The sequence below is a fragment of the Scleropages formosus genome, chromosome 2 (assembly GCF_900964775.1).
Source record: "Scleropages formosus chromosome 2, fSclFor1.1, whole genome shotgun sequence".
Taxonomy (NCBI): domain Eukaryota; kingdom Metazoa; phylum Chordata; class Actinopteri; order Osteoglossiformes; family Osteoglossidae; genus Scleropages; species Scleropages formosus.
Genome location: NC_041807.1, coordinates 38,532,348 through 38,554,342, shown reverse-complemented (window position 1 = coordinate 38,554,342; position 21,995 = coordinate 38,532,348). Strand labels below are relative to the sequence as shown.

At 41.2% G+C, this 21,995-nt stretch overlaps 1 protein-coding gene across 1 annotated transcript in view; it reads left to right on the top strand.

Moving 5' to 3' along the window:
• LOC108922356 (tumor necrosis factor receptor superfamily member 5-like) overlaps nucleotides 1-16,292 on the top strand; it is a 533,457-nt gene extending 517,165 nt beyond the window's left edge. The window contains exon 10 of the transcript XR_003797213.1: nucleotides 16,253-16,292. The gene's annotated coding sequence lies outside the window, so the exon portion shown is untranslated. The remainder of the gene's footprint in view (nucleotides 1-16,252) is intronic.
• The last annotated feature ends 5,703 nt before the right edge of the window (nucleotides 16,293-21,995 follow it).

Genomic DNA, 21,995 nt, shown 5'->3' with positions numbered 1-21,995 from the left:
ACGTGCCAGTTAACAATAGCATTCTCAGTGTGTTTATTGAGTAAACACAACATGGTACCAGGAGTGCTCTGACTCTGAGCAGCTGACAAACGTGAGGAATACCAATACGATGGATGCTGTTAAACCGCCTGAGTCCTTGAAACTAACCGGGAACGTCGACAGCAGCTGGCGGGCGTTCAAGCAGCAATTCTTGCTGTACATGCGAGCGGTTGGGCTGGATAACAAGCCGGATGCGCGAAAGATTGAGTTGCTTCTGACGGTGGCTGGACCTCGGGCACTAGACGTGTACAACACCTTCACATTCGCAAGACCTGGGGATGGAGAGGTTTTTGAGGAAGTCGTCAGGAAATTTGACGAGCACTGCTCGCCCAAGAAAAATGAGACGTACGAGAGGTATGTGTTCCGCTCGCGTGTTCAGATTCAAGGAGAAAGCTTCGACTCTTTCTTAACTGACCTGAAGCTAAAAGCGAGAACGTGCAACTTTGGTGTTTTGACTGATTCGCTGATTAGGGATCAAATTGTCTTTGGCATTCACGAGAAGAAAGTGAGGGAACGACTGCTTAGGGAAGTGGAGCTAACGTTGGATGATGCTGTCAAGATTTGTCATGCGAGTGAACTTGCTTTGCTGCATTCGAAAACTTTCGGTGACAAAGTGAGCGCTGCTGTTGCTGACACAAATGAAAAAGCGAAGTGCACGATCCACGCCGAGGACAGGCACTGAGGCATTCAGTTGTAAAAGATGTGGTTCGGTGCATCAACCCAGGCGATGCCCGGCTTATGGGAAGCAATGTGCAAAATGCAAAGGTGTGAACCACTTTGCCAAACAATGTTTCTCAAAGAAGAATAAGTCGAAGTCAACAACAAATGTGCATGCTGTGGAAGAGACGGAATTGTCAGAGACTTTCTTTGTGGGGATGATCGACGGTGATACAGAAAGTGTTCGGCGCTGCAATGAGACTGAAGAAGAAAATGTCTCAAAGGTGGACAGTGTGTCTGGGGATAGATGGATTGTGTCATTAGAAATAAATGGGTCCATTGTCTCACTGAAACTTGATACTGGAGCTAAGGCCAATCTGATAAGCACAAGTGACATAAGGGAGATGAAAATTAGACCTCACATTCGGAAAAGTCCAGTGTCGCTTAAAGCTTACAATGGGCAGGACATAACACTCAAGGTGTGTGTAGACTCAAAGTACGTGTAAAGAGCAAAATTCATCGCCTTGTCTTTGTTGTAGTCCCAGATGATCATCACTCCCTTCTTGGTGACAAAGCCTGTGAGGAGTTAGGATTCGTCAGACGAGTGTATTGCATCAATAGTCATGATGTAGCATTGGCACAACAGGAAACTCCAAATGATATTGTCTGCAAATTTGAGGATGTTTTCCAGGGGCTGGGAGCTCTCCCATTTACTTACAAAATTCAGCTTAGAGAAGATGCTCAGCCTGTGATACATGCTCCAAGAAGAGTTTCAGCACCACTAAAAGATAAACTAAAAAAGGAGCTTGACAGGATGACAGCTCTGGGAGTTATAAAGAAAGTGGAGGAACCCACAGACTGGGTGAACTCCATGGTTTGTGTGAAGAAGCAGAATGGTGATTTGAGGATATGCATGGATCCTCGAGATTTAAATGCGAATATAAAAAGAGAGCATTACTAGATTCCAAAGCGTGAGGAGATTACCAGTGAGATGGCTGGTGCTAAGTATTTCAGCAAACTTGATGCTTCTCAAGGGTTCTGGCAATTAAAACTTCACGAGGACAGCACCAAATACTGCGCATTCAACTCACCATTTGGACGTTATTCCTTCCTACGACTCCCCTTTGGCATAATATCAGCATCTGAAATCTTTCATCGTGCCATGGAGCACATCATAGAAGGGCTTAGTGGAGTTCGTGCATATGTTGATGACATAGTGGTATGGGGATCGTCATTACAGGAGCACAACGAGAGGCTTCTGAAGCTACTTCTCAGAATTAGGGAATATGGACTGCGGCTCAACAAAGCCAAGTGTCAGTTTGGTGTAACTGAAATTACCTTTCTGGGCGACAAGTTGTCAGGACATGGTGTAGGGCCTGATAGAAGTAAAATACAGGCAATCCTTGACATGCCGAGTCCAGTGGATAAGAAAGGTGTGCTGCGGATCATGGGGATGGTGAACTTTGTTGGTAAATTCATTCCAAATCTCTCCACGAAAACAACTAGACTCAGGGAACTGCTGAGTCACAAAAACGAGTTTCGATGGACAAGCAAGCATGAGGAAGAATGGAATATCCTCAAGTCAACGTTGACAACGGCACCAGTTCTCGTATACTTTGATGCGTCCAAGAAGATCAAAATCTCCACAGATGCATCAAAATATGGGCTAGGCGCAGTCTTGCTCCAAGAAGAGGCTCACGGCTGGAAACCAGTAGCTTATGCCTCCAGAACAATGTCACAATCTGAAAGCCGATATGCTCAGATAGAGAAAGAGTGCTTGGGACTTGTGTTTGGATTTGAGAGATTTCATGACTACGTATATGGTTTACCATCATTCACTGCTGAAACAGATCACAAGCCTTTAATAGCAATCATTCGAAAGAATCTGAATGAGATGTCTCCACGCATTCAGCGTCTAATGATGAGACTGCAGCGTTATGACTTTGAACTAGTGTACACTCCAGGGAAGTACATTGTTTTAGCTGATGCATTGTCTCGCGCACCATCAGCATGCGAATCGCATGAAGTGAGCTCTACTGAAGTTGATGTGGACATGCATGTGAATGTTGTTGTGGAAAGCCTTCCAGTGTCTGATCAGAAGTCCAAGCAAATAGCTGAAGAGACGAGAAAAGATCCAGTTCTGCAGACGGTGATTACAAATTTGAACAATGGATGGGTCAAGAGTTCCTGTCCACAGTTCTACAATGTTTGAGCCGAGCTCAGTGTAGCAATTGGTTTTCTGTTGAGACAAAACAGAACTGTAATTCCACAGGTCCTGAGAAAGGAAATGCTTTGCAGGATACATGAAGGACATCTTGGAATAGAGAAATGCAAGAGAAGATCAAGGGATGCAATATATTTGCCTGGAATGAATGCTGACATTGAGAAAATGGTCAGTACATGTGAAATTTGTCTCAAGCATCAGAACAAGCAGGCAAGAGAGCCCTTGGTCCCAGTGGACTTACCTAAGTATCCATGGCAAAAGGTGGGTACTGATCTGTTCCATTTCAATGGGAAGGACTACCTTTTGGTAGTGGACTATTTTTCCAGTTACCCTGAGATAGCACTGTTGTCCAATTCTTCGAGTGCATGTGTGATACAGCACATGAAATCCGTTTTCGCCAGGCATGGCATTCCGACTGTGGTGATGAGTGACAATGGTCCTTGTTACAGTTCAAGTGAGTTTCAGGACTTTGCTGCTCACTATGATTTCCAGCATGTGACTTCAAGTCCACAGTTTCCTCAGTCCAATGGGAAGGCGGAGAAAGGAGTGCACATTGTGAATTGCTCAAGAAGGCGTCAGAGAGCAAATCAGATCCATATTTAGCTCTTCTGAGTTATCGCGCATCGCCTCTGGAACATGGTGCATCTCCTGCAGAACTCTTGATGGGTCGCAAAATCAGGACAACGCTTCCTTACAGAGGTGACATGAAGCAAGATGTAATAAAGGACATCGCAATGAAACAAAAAGCTCTACAACAGAGACAGAAGACAAACTACGACAAAAATACCAAAAGACTGGAACCGTTATCAAAGTATGATGTTGTCAGGTTTGGGGATTCAAACCACTGGGACAGGGAAGCTGTTGTGCTGGAAGAAGTGAATCCGAGATCATACGTGGTTAGAGCAGAAAATGGACAGGTCTTCAGGAGAAATCGTAGGAGTCTTCTCAAGACACAAGAAACAAGCCAATCATTGGATGATCATCAGAGAGAAGAGGTTCAAGCCTCATCACAGGATCAAGTGCCTTTGAGCACACAGGCTTCCTCGTCCATAGCACCTGACAATGATCACTCTGCCGGGACAAGTGATCCTCCGGTACTAAGAAGATCACTGCGAACCATAAAGAAACCCGACAGACTTAATTTGTAGATGCTTGTTTTCTGTGGCATTTGTGCATATAGAATATGTATAATTTTGAAATTTCTTGGTTTTTGTAATACTTGGCTATCTGTTGTAATATAGTATCTAAGTATCTATCATGTTTTAGTTCTGTTTATTAAGGTTTCTACTTTCAAAGGAAAGGGGATGTGGTGATCAGTTGTTGTTTCTGTTATTACCTATAGAGGGCAGATGTGTTCGGTAGGTACAGGAAGGATACCTAGGCAGCAAGGAAGCGGATTTAGAGGAGATACAAAAAAGCACATGGTTGTGAAAACCCAGCGTGGACATTAAACGAGGCTACGTGCCAGTTAACAAAATCATTCTCAGTGTGTTTACTGAGTAAACACAACACCACTCAGGTGGGTTAATCTGAAGGAAGCGGTGTCATGTTGAGTGTAGGAAACCAGAAGAGCAGACTCAGATGCTGATGTTTAAGTTGCTTTATTTATATCACATGAAGGTTGTGCCCACAGAACAGAGAGCCTTGGCAGATAGGTGAGGAGAACATCTCTCAGTTGTAAGTTTCGTGGCCAGGTGCGTCGGAGTGGGTGTTTTTATACTGTGTCTCCGGGGTTGTCACTGGGAGGGTCGTGGTGGTCGTTCAGCAGGTAGCTGTTAGGCACGCGGTCATCGGATCCACGGTTGTCAAGCACGCAGTTGTCAGGGATGCCAGGAACACCAGTGACAAACAGACGTGTCACCACAAAAAGATGGATAATGTGGTGATTTCAGTATGAATGATATTGATATTCTCCAATCAGGGACAAAAAAATTCCATGTATGTTTTTTCATTATGATTTATCATTATAAAAAACAGTTTTCTTTTGTGTATCTTAGAAAGCTGAAGTGTCCTTTAAAATGCATACATCAGATGGTTTCTCCACCCTATCTTCAGTGCTTTGCAGTATTCTAGCGTTTATTTGATAGCTGCATATAATACTTAAGGTGAAATATTTTCTTCTCTCATCAGATATGTGCAGTGTTCCTTCTGATTTTAAAACCAAACTTATGTTCTCCATGTGATCAGGCTGAATATAAAATAATTGAAGAATGTTGTCCCATGTGTCCACCTGGTGAGTTTTCTTTTACTGCAGCCCCTTTAATATACAGTGTACAGATACTTGATTTGTGGATTACAGGCATATTTTCTAATTTGGCAGAGGGTGTGAAATAATCAGTACACATTTATTTTTCTTTAGGAACCCGAGTTTACAGACACTGTACAGAGTTCATCAGTACTTCATGTGTACCATGTATTGGGTCCACTTTCACCAGCAAACCAAATGGTCTGATTTACTGTTTTCCCTGCATAGTGTGTGACAAAGGTGAGAAGTCACGTTTCAAATTAACCACTTTTTTGTAAATTTGATAAATCTATTCTATAGCCTGTCTGGGATATTCTTAATTTTTCTTTAATAGGTTTTGGTTTAAAGGCTGTAAAGGAGTGTACAGCCTCTTCAGACACAGTGTGTGGAGCCCTGGAAGGGAACTATTGCATTGATCCTTATGAGGGAGGATGTAGAGCAGCACAGAAACACACAACCTGCAAACCCGGGCACTACATCAAACACCCTGGTCTGATGTGTTTATTTTTTATTTTAAACCCCTCTGTAACCTTGTAAATTTGCAGTGTACTCTCCATTTTAGGGTTTTGTAAAATATTTTCTTTGTTTTGTTATTATAGGAACAGACTCTGCTGACACTGTGTGTGAGATCTGCCCCGAAAACTCTTTTTCAAATGGATCCTCTACATCCTGTACACCACACACAGAGTAATTCTCTTATTCTAATTTTTGTCATCATCTCCTTAGATTTTAATTGCATAAAACAAAAACGCAACAAATTTTATGGTTCAGTGTATCTTAGGTATATCATATATAATCTCATATATATCTGTAAATGTTTTTTCACAGCTGTCAATCCAAAGGACTTCCCACAGTGAAACCAGGAGACAGTGTGTCTGATTCTCAGTGTGGAGAGAAGAATTTGGGTCCTATGATAGTTGGGACTGTAGTTCTAATAATTTTATTGTTATTAGCAATTGGAGGAATAACACTGTACAAATCAGGGTTCTGTTCAAAGAAAAACAACTCCAGTAAACCAGGTAAGACAATACTAATGACTTTGTATATAGAAAACATGTCCATTAAAAATTAACAAAATTAAACTTACCATCAATTTTTGCCATGAACACTGAAATTAACTATTCAAATTGACATTGACAGTACAGTACAAACATTTTATTCTCTTTTCTAGGGCCCTTACAACAAGATCAGGTTTGTTTTTATATGTTTTTGCTTATTTATTGTCTGATGTCTCACATACTATTTTTTTCTATTATCTGTATACTTCTCTAGATTAAATTATTTAAATTTCTGAAATTGGTACATTTAACGATAATTCTATGTCCTACTGTTATAACAGGAAAGGCCACTGCAGCCATCAAAAGAAAGTGAAATCGATCAGGAAAAAGTGAGAAACTGTTATAAAATTATTAAAATAAATGCTTGACTAAATGTTGCTTCTAGCTGATATGAGCCTTCCATTGATGATGGCTCTGAAAACACATCTTTAAAGTTTTCATGTAAACGCAACTGCTCATTATTGGTCCTGTTACTAAGCTTGTTGGATGTTTTTAACATCAGATTCTTTCTTTCCCCAGATTCCTGCCCAGATCATCATAAATTGTGAATCAAACCAACAAATGACATTTTGCACTGGATTAAATGGCTCACCTCAGTCTGTTGAGACAGTGAAGATGTGACAGCTGATGTTTTCCAAAAAGTCTTGTAATAAGGTGAAACTGAAGGAGAAGCATGGGAAGCCCAAGAAATATCACCTACTCACTCATGACCCATAACCACTTATCCAAAGGCAGGGTTGCAGCAGTCTGGAGCCCATCCTGGAAGCACAGGGCACCAGGCTACTCAGTGTCAGTGTTCACTGTGGACAGGATGCCAGTCCATCACCGGGCAGTGACACACACATGAAGGGCAACTTAGTGTCACCAATTCACCTGAAACACAACTTTGGACTGTGAGAGGAAACCTGAGCACCTGGAGGAAACCCGAGCACGTGGAAGACACCCACACAAACTTTAGGAGAACATGCAAACTCTAAGATTGAACTAAGCAAACCTACATCTAGTTGTACAATCGATGTGCTGCGAGGCAGAAGTTTGACTTGCTGCCACCCTCTTCTTGAAGTATTGCAATGACCCGTGTTACCACCAGTTTGGGCGGGAAAACAGGTCTATTGTAAGTAGTTGGATTCTGGGTAAAATGAAAGCCGGAGGGTGGGGGTGCCAAGCAGGTTAAGAAGGCAGGTTTGATGCACTGGTTAAAAAAATAAATAAATAAAAAGTGCTCAACCACTAGGGAGACTTATGGACAAAATACAGGGGTGACTGTTTGCTTGTGAGAGGAAAGAGCTTGGGGGCTATCTTGGCGCACAGGTACCATAGGAAATGGGGTCCTTCGACCAAAAGTATTATTTCCCTGTGTGCTGGTGCTCTATCAAAATGTTCATTATAAACGCTGCCTGTGCATCCATCTTCGCTTCATCCGAAACCAGAGAACTGTGAGCCATGGTATTATTTTGTTAAATATTTTTATAAACTTTTTCACATAGAGTTTTAGAAGAATTGTACAACAGATGAGTCATGGAGCAGAACGTTGAAGACAAAAAGTGAAATGAAAGAACTGGGATTCATTCCTGGAAAACAGATCCATTGAATTTCTTGGATGAGCAGCAGTGGATAGAGAAGAATCCTGTTCCTGTTGTTTTCCTCTTGAGCGGGACTTATACTGAACTGATGGAGTAAAAATTACACAGCTGTATAACTGGGTAACAGACATGGTGGCAAAATATTAATTATGGATGACCGTCTAGCTTTCCCCAGAGATTCCCTCATGGCTCTGACTTCATGCACTTAAGACTGACCATTCACTCTTCCCCATCCACGAGAACACATCTAGTCAATCCATCCATTGTCAACAACCGCTTGTTCCAAGGGTCACGACAAGCCAGAGCCTTACCCAGCAACGCAGGGTGCAAGGCCGAGGAGGAGAGGAGACACACCCAGGACAGATTACCAGTCCATCACAAGGCACCCCAAGCTGGGCTCGAACCCTAGATCCACCACACAGTGGGTACCAGCTGAAGCTGCCATGTCCTCACACCCCCCATTCATCTAGTCCTTTCTAAATAAACAATCTTGCACTTGGGTCCAGCTTCCTCAGTGTCCTCTATCATGAAAGTAGTAACATTAATTATCATCTCTTTCTATGTCTCTCTCTCTCTATTATCAATACTGTTGTTACATTTCTTATTACATCATTATATTGTACTATTATTATCACTCTATTGTTATATTAAAGATGTTTTAGTGTATCTGGAAGTGTTTCCTTAATGTTTCATATGCAAAGAAAGATACACAATATACCATATACAAAGACAAACATTTGACTGACGTTAGATACCCACCATACCGAACCGTTCTGACTTCTGTCAAAATCTGACTTAAAGACAGACTGAGGAAGGGAACTCGTTGGTAATCTGGGGACTGCCTGTACAGGCACATGTTCTCATTTGGAAGAGGGTGTGACAAAATCGGGACACATTCACTCTTCTTTAGGAACTCAGGTTTACAGACACTGTACAGCATACACCAGTACTTTACTGTGTGAAAACGGTGAGAAGTCGTGTTTCAAATTAACCACTTTTTTAAACTTGACAAATTTATTCTACAATCTATCATGGATATTCTTCATTTTTGCATCAACAGGTCTTGGTGTAAAGACAGTAAAGGAGTGTAAAGCCTCTTCAGACACAGCGTGTGGAGTCCTGGAAGGGAACTATTGTATTGATCCTTATGAGGGAGGATGTAGAGCAGCACAGAAACACACAACCTGCAAACCTGGGCACTTCATCAAACACCCTGGTCTGATGTGTTCATGTGCTTTACTTTAAATTTTTCATATATTCACTTAGAGGCTTTTCTTCAAAGTAACTTACAATGGATACTATGCCCACACACCTTATTCACCGCTGTGACTTACACTGCTAGATACACTACTTACACTGGGTCACTCATGCATTCATCAGTGGAACACACTCTCTCTGTCACTCACACACTATGGGGGAATCTGAACAGCATGTCTTTGGACTGTGGGAGGAAACCGGAGCACCTGGAGGAAACCCACACAGACATGGGGAGAACATGCAAACTCCACACAGACTGAGCAGGGATCAAACCCATATTCTCTTGCATCACTCAGGCACTGTGAGACAGCAGCGCTACTCGCTGTGCCACCTCAAGTAAATCCATCTGTATGATTTGTAACTTGCAAATTTATGTAATCTCGTTGTTAGGGTTTCGTCAAATATTTTCTTTGTTCTACTGTTTTATGAACAGACTGAATTGTTACTTACTAATATCAGGGAGTAGATTTGTTGATGGGTTTGTAGGCTTTATCCAGGGGTTTGAACTTTACACATACAGCTACAGGAAGTCACTTTAGATAGACAAGGAGTCGGGGAACATGAGAATGCTTTGGTAGGTCACACAACTCATGTAGTAGCATTCTGTATCAACTGACTTAAGTGAACGGTTTATGATAAGCAGATAGAAACTATAGACAAAAATAAATACAATGTAATGTAGGTTTCTTGAGTCTGTTACTTTGTAACATTTGCCCACAAAGTGTAGGCTGTGTATGTTCTTAATGAATGTAATTCACTCATTCATTTTTGACCTTTTGTCCATGCAGGGTCAAAGTGCCGGAACCAGGACAAGAAACTGGTACATCAATCTTCATGTTCCCTGCACTATCTTGCTAAGTCAAAGGGAACAGAGGTATATAATTTTTTTGTTCTATGCCCACTGAATGGCATACATCACAATACACACACACACAGTCTGAAACCGCTTCTCCCGAGCATGGTCACGGCAAGCCGAAGCCTAACCCGGCAACACAGAGCGTAAGGCTGGAGGGGGAGGGGACACAGACCAGGACAGGACGCCGGTCCGTCACAAGGCACCCCAAGCAGGACTTGAACCCCAGACCCGCCAGAGAGCAGGCACAGGCCAAACCCTCTGCACCGCTCCACCATCGTGTCCCCCCGTCTACTGCAATATATAATATTAATAAAAACTGCCTATTACTGTGTTAACAGAAATGCAAAGGGAGAAATAATACAAACATGCTTCAAGAAGAACTTTGTACAGGTAAGTAAATACAATGACAGAACTTTGAAAATGAAATTAAGATGAGCTAAATCAGGCCACTAGTGTGTAGTCAAATAAAACAGTTAAACAGTAGCATAAAGGACTATGCTTTTTTTTAATAAATGTGTTACTTTTAGGTAAACCAGGGAACACTTGGGGGGGGGGGGGGGGGGGGAGGAGATCTCACAAAAATCAAAAAACAAGTATTTATTGATTAAAAAAAAGAATTAAGAGAATGAAGTGTTATTGCCATTCAGCCTTTTCTGATTCCTCTTTTTCTTTTCCTCATAGATTTTCAGCTATAGATGCCTGTGTTCTGCACATTGACTAAAGCAGCAGCATTTGCTGCTCCTCTAGTGGCCAGAACACTCAGCCTTCTGCTGGACATCACATCTGAGCAGTGCTGTGAGCTGCCAACACTTGGCTGTCACTTTGGAACACCTGTTGGAACACCGAGAGTCACTGAACTGCTACTGAGGCCATCTGATGGACAGACGTTGTGATAAAGGAGAGCTCCTGGGAGCTCTCACAGCCGATCTCCTGGCACACCAAGACTACTCGCAGTACTCTGCCAATGTCCAGGAATATCTGGCCTTCCAAAACTGCCACTCGCTATAACCTTAAAGGAGCCTTGGACAAATGAGGAGGCTGTCCTGGGAAATGGCTGGACTGCAGCTATAGTGATCTCTTGCATTGTAATATATCAGTAGGTGGCTGAAGGTGTGTGGTGTCAGGATGTCGGGATTAGCAGCTTTAGCCAATTTGTGTTGTTGTAAATTAGAATTATACAACTGTCAGTGGGAAGTGTTTTGCACTGAATCACAAATAATTTTAACCATCTGTGGTAATTAGCAGTCAGTTAAAAGGGACCGTAGTTATGTGATCTAAAGATTCTTGACAATTTCAATTCAGCTACAGTACACTCAGGAAAGATATTTTACCCCAACAAAAATTCCCAGCTGTATTTGTCACGTTCACACCCGCACCGCAATTGACAGCACCTGAAGACGATCAAGCACCTGATGACAATTAGAACACTTGGCTTTAAAAGACCCCCCCCCCCTTAGCACCTTCAAACTTGTGGAATCTCAATGAGACAACTGGTCTCCTTTATGATTCTGACTCTAGAGAACTGTCTGTCTCAAGGTTAGACATGAAATGAGGTGGGATGATTGAGGTTTGGTAACACTGGAATACAACTATGCACCTTGATAACAATTAGTTATTAATATCTTATTTCATTGCCATCAATGACAAGTTATTTGCATCCTTTTGAACACCAGTAATGTTAACAGTTTGAACAGTAATGTGTAACACACTGCGCTCGCATGGAACAAACAAAGGCACCATCCCAGTTTTACTCAGTTTACCCTGCTTTTACCTGTGATACCACCTTCGTACCTCCTCGCACCGCTTCACTCCGAAACACTGACTATGTCATTTTCTTTTCTCCTCTCACTTGGGTTCTTCACCTTGTTTTTACCACCATGTGCATGTCGCTCTTGCTCTGTTAATAAAATAAAATAAACCCAGCTGGGTCGTGCAACTGTTTCAAATTCATGTTACTCTGATTGGTGGGGGGTAAAAAAAGGTAAAAACTGCAAATGACATTGTTGTACTGCGAATGAGTTCATTCGGCGGTTAAACGTTGTAGGTTTCACTGCACAAACACAGGATAGGTACTGGTGCAGCCCTTTTACACTTGTACTACTAGATACACTCCCCCCTCCCTCCCCCCCCCACCCGCCGAGTAACAGATACTTCGCTTTTACGTTGGAGTTGGAACAAGAGCAAACAGGACGTTCAGACAGAAGGACATCGATCGAAAAGTTTCAAGTTTTCCTCTCCAGGAATAAACTCGTGCGCTTCGACGCAGATTTTAACGTTGCTGGTGTTTCTTTCTGTATTTTCCTCGGACAGACGCGCGTGTAAATATTCCTGTTTACTGTGGTCCTGCGACTCTCTGTTTCGATACTTATTTTTCATACAGAAAAATCCACACCTAGAAGGAGCATTCTGAGTAAGTTTTGCGGTATTATTTGTTATTTAATTTGTTATTTAATTGTTCAATAAGTTGTTACGTTTCTGTTTTATTTCTATGGGTTGTTCTTGTTCTTCTTCTTGTTCTTGTTATGAGGGCGGGGTTCAAAGAACGGTGTGACGTAAGAAGTGTGGGAGTGATGCAGTGCATGCTCTTAAAGACTTAATGTTGTCCTTTTATTTCACACGAAACTGACACGTGTAGACATGACTAAACAACTTATTCTTTACCCTTAAAAGCAACTATAAAATGTTCTCCGTGAAACAAACTAAGTGGATCTGAGTGTCTCTGCCCTAGTACATAAAACTGGTATATAGTTACTCTACTCCGAGTTTACACACATACATATCCATTAATTTACCACGATTGGCTCGTTTCATCACCACTGTTCATACTGTAATGACCCGAAGGAGTTCGGAACCACGCTGGGGGTTTTTCCACAAAAGGACTGGAGTTTAGGTGCTAAACAATAGAACGGACTAGTGTCTCCACCACAAACAACGCCATAAACATTTTTCAGAACAAGTCAGTGGTCATGGAGAAATGGGCTTAAGAACCAGTCAAGTAGAAACTGCAGGTAACAGAGACCATGCGCAGGCAGTTCTCGGATTACGAACGTTCGATTTACGTGCAAACTGTAGTTACGAACCGCCCCATTACTGATTAGAAGTTAATTTTTTGTCCGTCTTAAGTAACAATCAAATGAAAACTTCATTATTAAGCCTATTATTTTTTTAAAAAAAAATCAAGTTACTGTATACAGGGGGGTGCAGCGGGTTAGACTGGGTCCTGCTTTCCGGTGGGTCTGGGGTTCGAGTCCCGCTTGGGGTGCCTTGTGACGGACCTCACTTTGCTTTTCCAAGTCCTGACCCCCATCCATCGTTCCCCAGTCCCGCTCCACGTCTCTTTGATAACAACCACTCACCTTGGCTTGTGGCTTGTTGTCCCTTGAATACGATTTCGGATATTCGCCTCTGTTACTTCTCCGATCATCTGGCCGTTCGCCCGTCCCTGACCACAAGAACATGTCTACAGTCTAGTCCTTTGATTCTGAATGAACGGTCCTGTACTTCTCTCTCTATTATAAATACTGTAGTTACATTTATTATTATTCGTTGTTGTCATTATCATGACATTGTTATTTTCACTGTAATTATCATCACATTGTGTTGTTGTTGTTATTATTATTACTGTATTGTTATATTAAATATTTTCTAGTGTATCCGGAAGTGTTTCTTTAAAATTGTTTATGCATAGAAAGGTACACGATAGGATGACAAACATTTGACAACTGACGACATCTTAGATAGAATACCCACCTAACTGTTCCAATGCCGATTTACATTTATTAATGTAGCATTTTTCTCCAAGTGACATGCATCTCATAGAAAATACAATTTGTGCATTACATTAGAAAAAAGAGACACATAGCTGCAGACATGCGATTCTAAAGACAAAATCCAACTTAAAGACAGACTGGGAACACAGAACTCATTTGTAATTCGGGGACTGACTGAAATATGAATGCACTAAAATGAGTCTTTTTCCTCAGGATACCAAACTTCGCACTGTATCAAAAGGATGAAAACAGTTTTATACGTTACGTATAAGATATTATTACTTCACTCGCTTTATGGGCACTTTTTCCCAATGGATTTGCATAATCATCTTCTCTACAAAGCGGTATGTAGGAATAATTCTCTTTTTAATTTATAAGGGAAGTCTTTCTGTCTTTCAGTTAATAACAGCTTGTGTGTATTTGAGCCAGTATGTTGCCATTTTCTTCGCTTAAAAATGAAATGTACATATTAATAAGCTGAACCACTGACTCCCCACGGAAACCAGCTGTCAATGTCAGTTAAATACTGTACCTTATAAACACTCTCTTCTGCATTCAGTGGATGAAATGATTCTTGTCACTACATTCTTCATCACAATCTGCCTTCAAATAGTGTGGTGTGATGAATATTTGGTTTGGGGGATTCCAGCAAACTTCATGTTAAAAAAATTTCAATATTTTACAAATCCCAGAAATGCAGTACTTAAAAAAAAGATGACTAATATTTAATAACACCAAGAAAACTTTAATTCTTGAATGTACCTTTTTATTTATTTCTTCAGATATATGCATCTTTCATTCTGATTATGGAACATAATCACTGCTCTGCGTGTAATGGGACTGAATATAAAGTATATGAAAGATGTTGTCCTGCCTGTGATCCTGGTGGGTTTTGTTTATTCTGTCACTTATATATCAAAACTGTTACAGCACATTTTTTCATTGGGGAACATTATTATTTGAAAACAGCAAAAAATTACTAACATACACTTTTCTTTAGGATTTTGTGTTCAACTACATTGTACAGCAGCTTACACAACAAAGTGTGTTCCATGTCCTGAATCTACATTCACTAATAAACCACATGGACGCCAAATTTGCAACCCCTGTACAACCTGTGATGAACGTAAGAATTCTCTCCCTTCAAAGAAAAGTTTGAACACATTTTTTAATTACAGAAAATGTTTTTAATGTAAACGTGTATTTTCATTTAAATAATAGAACATTTTCTTGTCTGTATTTCTCCACAGATCTTGGTTTAAAGACAATGAAGGAGTGTACAGCCTCTTCAGACACAGTGTGTGGAGTCCTGGAAGGGAACTATTGTATTGATCCTTATGAGGGAGGATGTAGAGCAGCACAGAAACACACAACCTGCAAACCTGGACACTTCATCAAACACCCTGGTCTGATGTGTTCATGTGTTTTACTTTAAATCCATCAGTATTAGTTACCTTGCAAATTAATAATGTAATCTCCATTTTAGGGTTTGGAAAAATATTTTCTTTGTTTTGCTGTGATAGGAACACACTCCAATGACACTGTATGTGAGAACTGCCCTGAAAAGTCTTTCTCAGATGGATCTTCTACCTCCTGTATACCACACACAGAGTAAATCTGTCATTATTCTTGTTTTTGTCATTATCTCCTTAGTTTTTATTTAATTGCATAAAACGAAAATGCAACAAATTTTATGTTCAATGTGTATGAAATATATAATATATAATGTATATATTTAAATGCATTTTCACAGCTGCCAATCCAAAGAACTTCCCACAGTGAAACCAGGAGACAATGTGTCTGATTCTCAGTGTGGAGAGAAGAATTGGGCTCCTCTGATAGTTGGGATTGTACTTGGAATAATTTTAGTGTTATTTCTAGTTGGAGGAGTAACACTGTACAAATCAGGGTTCTGTTCAAAGAAAAACAACTCCAGTAAACCAGGTAAGACAATTTTAATGACTTTGTATACACAAAGACTGTCCATTAAAAATTTACCAAATAACCTTTAGTTTTTCCATTAACACTGAAATTAACTATTCAAATAGACATTGAGATAGAACAAATCTAACACTTAATTATTTTTTTTAGGGCCCTTACAACAAGATCAGGTTTGTTTTAATGTGTTTTTTCCGATTTATTGTCCAATATTTCACAACATGTTTTACCATCTATATACTACTCTGGATTAAATTTTCTTTAAACTTGGTACAATTAACAATAATTCAGTGTTCTACTGTTATAACAGGAATGGCCACTGCAGCAAACAGAAGAAAGTGAAGTTGTTTAGAAACAAGTAAGAAATTGTATTGTTAAATTATTAAAAGAAATTATCCATTGACTAAATGTGGCTTCTGGGGGGTGCGGTGGCGCAGGGGTTTGGACCAGGTCCTGCTTGTGACTTCTAGTTCATATTAGTCTTTAGTTGAAATTGGCTCCGAAAAGACATCTTTAAAGTTTTTATATAATTACATTACTGCTCATAATTGGTACTGTTACTAAGCTCATGTTGTGTTGCTTTTCTTTAAAATCTCATTGTTTCTTTCCTCCGATTCCTGCTCAGATCCTCATAAATTTGATAACAAACCAAGAAACGATATTTTGCACAGGATTAAGTACCTCACCTCAGCCTGTTGAGCAGAGATCAGACAGCGAAGGTGTGACGACTGGTGTTTTCAAGGAAGACTGGGAAGGCTGTTAAGCCCATGAAATATCATCCACTCACTCATGACCCCTAACTGCTTATCCTAAGGTAGAGTTCCTGCAGTCTGGAGACCATCCTGGAAGCACAAGGCACCAGGCTACTCAATGTTCACCCCGGACAGGATGACAGTCCATCACAGGACAGTGACACATGTACGAAGGGCAATGAAGTGTCACCAATCTACCCGAAACATGCTTTTGGACTGTGGGAGGAAACCTGAGCACCTGCAGGAAACCCACACAAACATGGGAAGAACATGCAAACTCCAAGAGTGAACTAAGCAAACTTACATCGAGTTGCACAGTCCAGGTGCTGGAAGTTGTACCTGCTGACACTCTCTTCTGAAGTATTATTTTGTGAAATATTTTTCTGGAGTTTTCATAAACTGCTTCACATAGAGTTTTTTTAAGAATTTTGCAACAGATTAATTATGGAACGCAACACACACACACACACTGACTGAAACCGCTTGTCCTAAGTAGGGTTGCAGCAAACCGGAGCCTAATCCGACTCGAACCCCTGACCCGCCGCAGAGCAGGACCCAGCGAAACCAGCTGCACCATCGAAGCCCCCAGTTTCAAATCAGAAAATGACAGTTAAAAGTTCTTCAGATTCTTTGAAAAAAGCATAATTAATAGAAATACCATGACTTATGACCAAATTGGTCATGTGACATCATCTTGGGACAAAGTTTAACACAGTCACTCACACAGGCAGTTTTATATTGTTCAGAACACCTGAAATGCATGTCTTTGGACAGAAACCAACATGAATGTAGAGAGAACATGCAAAGTGGACAGGCTGAGCTGGACTGAAAGTCACATCCAGATGTAGACGTGAGGCGGTTATGCCAATTTTTTTTTTTTTTTTTTAAATTAGGACAACTTGTGGTCTCATAGATTGAGTTATGTCTGAAGGATCCAGGCTCAGATCCCTGTGTCTGCCATTATCCTGAACTGATACAGTAAAAAAAACGACCGAGAATAAATGGGTAAATCAGTGTAAAAAGATGTAGATAAAAACAGGAGTGAGTCCTCATTGACTAGTTTCACCTGTTATACCTCTGTGATCATGTCCCAATTTGGACTGTCCAAAACATGTCCATTTGTACATGGAGATAATTTATTTACATTGTTTTCATTAATTTCTTTTGTTTTACTGTTCTGTTATTTTTAAGAAAAGTTTAAACATTAAGTGCTGTACATATGTTTTTGTGAACCTTTGTTAAATGTGCAGTGTGGAATAGCTATGAAAGAGCTGAAAGAGTGCAGGTAAACAACCGTACAGTATTATAGAGTAAATAATGAAGGAAAACCTGGAACCTTGTTATGTTGCATTATAATCAATATGAACTATAGGATAACTATCTATTTGAATGTGGAATTCGGTGATGCTTTAATAAAGGGGTCTTAATTTTGGCACTCAGAAACGCATAAAATTATTTGGCCTTGATTTCCATGTATTGTCATTTATTTATTTTCTTTTATGTTTAGTTTAGTGTCAGACTCGACAGGTAAAAAATTCTCCACTCATCATTTCTGCTAATTAAAATCTTTATTCAATAAATAAATTCTAAAAACTGTCATGCGAATAATAAAATATATCAGGTAGTTGGTAAACGGGGAACTGGAGCCTACCCGGCAACACAGGGCGTAAACTATTGCTAGGGGGTGTGGCGGCGCAGTGGGATGCAGCGGGTTCTGTTCTCCAGTGGGTCTGGGGTTCGAGTCCCACTTGGGATGCCTTGCGGCGGACTGGCGTCCCGTCCTGGGTGTGTCCCCTCCCCCTCCGGCCTTACGCCCTGTGTTGCCAGGTTAGGCTCCGGTTCCCCGTGACCCCGTTATGGGTCTAGCGGTTCAGAAAATGTGTGTGTGTGTGTGTGTATACTGTATGTTTAATATATACACATATATACCATGTGCGCTTCTTCACAGTTCTAGTTTGGCTTGTACAGCATTAAATTCTCAATCTCCAATAGGCCTTATTGACTAGTTTCACCTGTTATATCTCAGCGGTCATGTCCCCACTTGGACTGTCCAAACCATGTCTACATGTACACTGATAATGAATTTATTTACATTATTTTTATCTATTTCTTTTGTTTTACCATTCTGTAATCTGTAATAAAACTGCCAAATTGCAAGTTTCATATTCTGAGTTCTAAGATCATCAACTCCTCGCTCTGCTGTAGCTGTTTCCCATCTGCTTTCAAAACTGCCCTCATTTCATCTCTGGTAAAGAAACCCTCTCTGGATTCTGTCTCAGTCCAAAACTACAGGCAAGTCTCCCTCCTCCCATTTCTGTCTAAAACTCCAGAATGGGCGGCCAACTATCTGAATTCTTCAGCCAGAACCATCTCCTCGATGGATATGAGTCCGGATCCGAACTTGGTCGCTCCACCAAGACAGCGCTCCTGGCCGTGTCTGATGCTCTCCAAGTGGCTAGAGCGGCCTCCCTCTCCTTGGTCCTCATCCTCTTTAGCCTGTCTACAGCATTTGATACTGTCAACCACCGCATTCTACTCTCCTCTCTTGGTCAGCTTGGGATCAAAGGAGCGGCACTATCAGACAGATCTTATCAAGTGGGTCTCCGTTCTTCTCCTCTACCTCTCTCAACTTGTGTACCACAGGGCTCGGTACTGGGCCCTCTGCTCTTCTCAGTCTACACCTCCTCCCTCGGCCCTGTCATCGCCTCCCATGGGTTCAAATACCACTGCTGCGCTGATGACACCCAGCTCTTCCTCTCATTTTCACCTGGAGCATCAGACGTTTCCGCGCACATCGCTGCCTGCCTGTCAGACATGTCTGCATGGATGTCTGATTGCCACCTACAACTCAAGCTCTCCAAAACAGAGATTCTACACCTCCCAGCTGGCCTGTCCTCCTGTCACGAACTCTCGATCGAACTGGACAACTCACTCATTTTGCCTACCTCCTCGGCCAAGAGTCTGGGAGTCATGATCGACTCACATCTATCTTTCTCTCAGCACATCAAAGCTACAATCCAGACCTGCAGATACATCCGCAGGATTCGTCCTTATCTCTCCAACTACTTGTCAAGGCCATAGTGACATCCCATCTGGACACTGCAAGTCTCTCCTGTGTGGCCTTCCTGCTACTGCCATCAAACCTCTACAGCTGATACAGAATGCTGCTGCCTGAGTTGTGTTTGACTTTCTGACGCGTTCCCATGTATCTCCTCTTCTCATTTCTCTGCATTGGCTTCCTGTAGCTGCCTGAATGAAATTCAAGACTCTGGCATAGAAAAGGATCAGTGAAACTGCTCCCAGATATCTACAAAACTTGATCATCCACTACACCCAAACCAGACTGCTACGCTCTTCCACATCTGCCTGCTTGGCGGTTCCACGTATGAAAGGTAAAGCACGGAGGTTCTCAGTCCTGGCTCCGTTGTGGTGGAACGACCTCCCCCTCTCCCTCAAAACTGCTGAATCTCTGTCCACATTTAAAAAGGGTCTTAAAACTCACCTCTTCTGGACTGACTTCACCCCTGATCTCCTAAGTCCATGTAAGGTGTAAAGGTTCATGCACAATAACTTTAAGATCGTGTTCAATTAAAGATCCAAGTGAAAAAGCTAACCCAGCATGACTCAATGCCGCTGCACACCTGAGCTTTATGAAGCTGCATCAGACACGTTTTATTATGGAACTCATTTTTGCTACTGCTTAATACTTATTGCTGCTACACTGCAGTTTACAGCCCATGTCCTGTGAGTTTATTGTCCGTGTATCTGATGTTCTATAATTTACTGTCCTGCACTCATCTCACACTGTTGTATATTTGCATTTTATTTAAGTCTTGCATACTGTTCTGTGTTGCCCCATGGTCCCAGAGAAATGATACCTCGTTAGTTTAAGATACCAGTGATAGCGTTTGTGTAACTTTTCCCAGCCTGGTTCATATCCCTGCTCCTTCAGCAATACCACTGAGCAATACAACTTACAACAACTGCCACCTTTATAACTACAGAATTTCCTGTAATTTCTAGTTAATCCACCAATTCTAACTGGTGTATTTCCCAACTGTACAAATAAGTGGCATGTTCAAGTTCTGTAATTTAGTTTAAAAAAAAATAAAAATAAATAAAGTGAGAGAATTTCCATACTGGAGGGATTGAACTGTAGCAAACTGATAAAATAAAATAATTCAGAGAAGGACAAAACAGAACAAGTTTTACATTCTGTGATGTTTACTTTAGAATATGCTAGAATAGGACTGGTACCCTGGAAGGGACACAGGGACACACACAAACAGGTAAGACTGAGTTCTAAAAGTGGGTTTAAACTTGAATGTCCAAAGCAGGTGGAGCTGCTGTAGCAAATATTACAGTATAACTCTTGGTCTTTTCCAACTCGCACAGGTAGGTACAGGAACAGCTTTTACCCCACTGCTGTGAGAGTATACAGCACTCACCAATTTGCCACCTTTTGCAACTAGACTTCGACTGTTCCCTCTAAGCACATCAGCACATTACTTGCATTGTCACTTTAAGTATTCTCAGTTTTAAGTACTCTGGCTGGCTCTTGTTACTGTTATTTATTGTTATTAGCATTATTCATTGTTTTTCTGTATAGTACTATCGATTGTTTTTTGTTCATAGTCTGGAGAAGCACTCAAACAAGAATTTCATGGTACTTGTGACAATAAACCTTGAACTTACAGCAGTTCATTTTAAAAAAAATTGCCTGTGCAGCATACTGTCCTACTCAGTTAGCACCTAACACTTGCAAATACAACCAGAAGAAAGACTATACTCCTTTCTGCATTTAAAAAAATTAAGGGAAAGAGAACCAGCTTGTCACAGTCTTACTGATTTCATGAGCAAAACTGTAAACCAGTCCATAACTAAACCAGTCATCCAACCAAATGTTGTATAAGAATCTACAAACTAGTGAAGTGACTTCAGCCCCTTTATAGGGCTGGAAACTGATCAGGTTGATTGAAAGCAGGTGTTGCTCAATTACATGGTTCTCAGGTGGTGCCTCTAGTGGGAATCCGGGCTTTTCTTTCATGGGGTTGTGACAACACGTATGAATCGTGACATTTAATTTAATAACATATTTCAAACACCCTTCATGTATGTAAACAGAAGAAACTGTTTGTTGCTGTGATACAATAATGGAAAACATAGTTACAACATAATTAAAATGTATTGTTTAAATATCACACTCCTGAAATTCAGCATTAATGTGAAGGATGTGATTGGCATTTAGCACTTCCCACCATAACTGTAGAAATTTCCCTATATTTCTAAATACACACTCTCTGAACCGCTTGTCCCATACGGGGTCGTGGTAACCGGAGCCTACCCAGCAACACAGGACGTAAGGCCGGAAGGGGAGGAGACACACCCAGGACGGGACGCCAGTCCGCCGCAAGGCACCCCATGCGGGACTCGAATCCTAGACCCACTGGAGAGCAGAACCCGGTCCAATCCACTGCGCCCCCTGCTATTTCTAAATAATCCACCAATTCTAACTGGTATTTCCCACCGTACAAAAAGTGCTGTGTTCAAGTTCTGCAATTTAATTTTTAAAAATGAAAGTGAAAGAATTTCCACACTGGAGGCATTGAACTTCAG